Source organism: Sphaeroforma arctica, assembly GCF_001186125.1.
Source record: "Sphaeroforma arctica JP610 unplaced genomic scaffold supercont1.458, whole genome shotgun sequence".
Classification (NCBI taxonomy): Eukaryota; class Ichthyosporea; order Ichthyophonida; genus Sphaeroforma; species Sphaeroforma arctica.
The window spans coordinates 66,820-71,012 of NW_014040100.1; positions in this window are offsets into that span (position 1 = coordinate 66,820).

A 4,193-nucleotide genomic window follows, 5' to 3' on the forward strand; every position below is an offset into this window, starting at 1 on the left:
TATATATATATATATATATATATATATATATATATATATATATATATACACATATATATATATATATATATATATATATATATATATATATATATATATAGATCGTGTAGCTTAAAGCCAGGAACTGCATCGATTTAAAATTTGAGATGATAAACTAAAGCCATAGTTGCTCTCAATGCTATCTAACTTGTCACCAGGCCGGTGTTGGGTCAAATCGACCACCATTGTAAAATACAACAAGGCGCGCCTGGGCCCTGGCACGGTACGAAATAAATATAACCACATATATAGTGAACTAATAAGTTAAATCGCGAAATGCACACCCTATTGACGGTCGGTCGGGGATTCGGGGGCTCGGGCGATAGATGTCAAATGACAAATGGCATCTAGTTTACGGATTCTGATTGGCGGTTCACCGGTTCCGTGGCCCAAAAGTCTACACGAAAGGACATTTGAGTGCACAATTCTCAAAATTTACTACTGAAATGTCCCGTTTAAAAGCTACTTTTATCAAGCTAAATACTACGGTTTTACTTTTTAAAGTTCAAACTTTTTGCCCATACCTCCTGAACTTTGTGGTCCGTGGACTGTGGACCTAATCTCATTACAGTATGGTACGGAATAGAAGTTGAGCGTAAATGCATATTTAATCAATTTTAAAACGTTATAGTGGTTATATCGTGATCAGTAGGGCCTACCTAAATTCTTTTTATAGGACTAGTTCCACTTCAATTTTTAGACCGAAAAGGTGAACCTATAAGCATACCATACAGAGGACCGCATTTGGAATAAAAGTTGAACGTAAACGTAAATTTATTGATATTTTATAAAAGATTTAACGGAAATCGGTTTGAGGTTAGCTGTGGACTGTGCACTCAGTGTGTATTGTGTAATGTGGGGTCTTTACCTCTTCTGTAGGTTTATAATGGGATACTCTGGGAGAGACGGAGTCTCACAGACTTGCAGCTTTAGGCCGCCTTCCTTATAAGACTCAGAGGTGCACAATCACACACTTGCCTTTTTTGAAAGATTTTATACATTGACCATTTATTGTACTTTGCTTTTAAACAAAACACAAATATACTCGTAAATATCGGCTTGCCTTATAAAGAGTCAAAATTCTCTACTACTACTCCTGGGAGTTAACCACACTCAAAGAAGTTAAAGAGTGTTTGTGGAATTCTGTGAACTGTCCGACTGTAGCAGGGTAGACTCACAGAAGTAGACTCACAGAAGACGGTGTGTAGACTGTAGAATGTAGAATGTGAGTGTAGACTGTAGAATGTGAGTGTAGACTGTAGAATGTGAGTGTAGACTGTAGAATGTGAGTGTAGACTGTAGAATGTGAGTGTAGACTGTAGAATGTGAGTGTAGACTGTAGACTGTAGATTGTAGAAGACTGTAAACCTATGTATCACTGTAGTGTAGACTGTATATTTAGTGTAGACTGTAAAGTGTAAACAGTCTGACCTTGACGACTGACACTGTAACAGTGCAATAAATATATAGTGTGGGTTGTGGAAAGAAACTTAAATGTTTTACCACAACTGGTGGGAGGGTTTTTTTGAAAACAAAGTATTATGATTATAGTTTATACCCGGTTCCTGTCGTCTTGTGTTGGGTAGCAGGGTTGCGGACATGAGAGAGAGATGTAAATATGTATTTAGTCGTTTACCTCCGTAGATTTATATCACTATCCAGGGCAATATCTGGACTGGGCTGTTTTTTTAGTTTTTAAAAAAAGGTAAATTACTTTTGCTTAAAACAATTGCCCCACCCCTTACGACCCTGACAGTTTGACAGCTGACCCCTGAAATTCCCAGAGGTTCGGACTACTTGTGAGGACAGTGATGTTGCAACAGTCTGATCTCTTTGGCTAGAGAGTGTCCTTTAGAGTCACTCGAAAACCCAGAAAAATAACCTGTATATGTTATTTGGGTATATTGTGGGTTTGAGGGGAGAGTTTTTCTAATTTTTTAAAAAAACGTTCCCTCTGAGAGTCTGAGCGAGTCCTATGAAAGTGAGGAAGACTGGGAATGGGGAGAGAGATAAAGAGAGCACTCTCTAGAGAGCAGTGATGAGGAGTAAAATTTCAGACAAATACAAATATAGACATATTTAGATTATAGACCTTTTTTTTTAAACAAACAATAGAGAGAATATAAATACACTTCTATTTTTCTCCATTTTCTAAAAAATATCGAACAGGTGACTATCTGCTATTTTTAATGTCGTATAGATTTCTTTAGAGAAACTGAAACAAATATATATTTACTCTTTTAAAAACATCTATATTGTTTGATGTTTCTAGGAAACTCTTGGGAGTAAATAATTTATATATAGTGATATTATTAGTGGAAGCTTGACAAGATATTTACGTTTTTATATATATATATACTTTTTATAAAAAATATATTAACAGATTTGCTTCTTTTTATATAATACAATACAAATGCTTTACAGGCTACAGCTGATATAGTGTTTTTTGTAAAAATACACACTTCTGAGTTCTGTCTCCTGAGTCTTCTTGACTTTTGGTAAAAAGCACTTCACACTTCACACACTTCACAGCGGAGTCGTGGACGCTAGACACTGACACACTTTTTTTTTAAACAAGTCTCAAACTCTCAACACTCTCACACTCTCCACTATCTCCACTGGTTCCACTCTCCACTCTCCAGTCTCCACTTCCGCCTTCCAGGCTCTGAATCAGACCAATGTCACACGCCACACGCCAGTCACAGCGAAAATGTGAGTCCCTGTCTCCCTGACACACGCCACGTCGATATACGAGTGACGTTATTGACTTGCTACCGCTGGCTACGACGCTACAACGGCTACGTTCCGCTTCTGTATTATGTTTTTGTTTTAAATAAAAAACAAAAAAAGATACAACATTGGTACAGTATGCCGTACATATGTTTACCTTTTTTGGTTGTTTTTTAAAAACAATACCAAAAACATTTCTCAATATCAGACGTGCGGCGTGCCACATTGCCAGACATCCTTTGTGGTTTTTTTTTAAAGAAATATTATTATAACACCCATAGCCTTCTCCAAAAAACCCGATTTATTTACCTAAAAAAAATCTATAAAAAAGTATATATTGTTTGTCCGGAACCTCCGGACGGAGAGAAATTATTATAGGTCCAGGGCCAGGCGGTATTTTGGCGCCAAACAAAAAGATGCTGCAATACTGCATCACAGGCATGCCACACCCTCCACTACTAGGAGTAAAGAGAGAGTAAATAACTAGACTCTGAGTCTCTATTTTAGAGTATAAACTCTCTACAGGTCTCTACTGCTACTAGTAAAATTTTAAAAGCAAATAGACCCTACTACTCTATAGTCTATAGAGAGCGAATATATATATTTTACAGTATTTTACATACTAAAAAATAGATTGTAGACCGAGTCTACGACTCTACGGCTAGGACGTAGAGGCATAGACCGTAGACTCTCGTAGAGTGTCTTGGGCTCTTAACCCTTGGGTCTCTTGGACTCGAGGGGACAACTGTATAGTGTGCACTGTACACTGTAGACTGTAGACTGTAGTGTAAATAGACTGTAGAAATAGATGTACATATTATATTTTTTCCAACAAAAACCAAATACAACTATATGATTTTTAGACAGCAATGAGCTAAAAGCCTGTAGCCAACTGTAAAAAGTAGAATCGGCAACTATTTAGCATGATATTTTCAATTTAAAATTTGATAGGCAAAGGGAAGAAGTAATAGGAAGGTAATTTTTATAAATAGAAACAATAAAAAAGATGGCGATTTTTGTCTTTTTGGAAGGCATATTTACTATATTTAGCCCGACTAGTACTCTACTAGCCCCGCCCCTACTCCGACATTTGACACATGACAATTGTTTAACATGTTTGAGAACGTCAAATCGTCATGACAAGTTGACAACTACATACAATAATAATGAATGTGTAATGTAAATATACACCACCTGGAATTTTGCAAACAACTTGTACGATATCAGCATGGCTCGCGTAGCGATCTATGCGTTATACCTAAATTTCATACATCATGACGCACCTAACAAGCTCAAGTACGACCATCAACTCGACAGTGAAATCAATGGCGTCCGCCACCCATCAACGTCCGTCCTGTATCGACAGCTCGCCCGAAAATTTGACTAAATGAGAATAAGTCGAGCAAATAAAAATCAGTTACAAA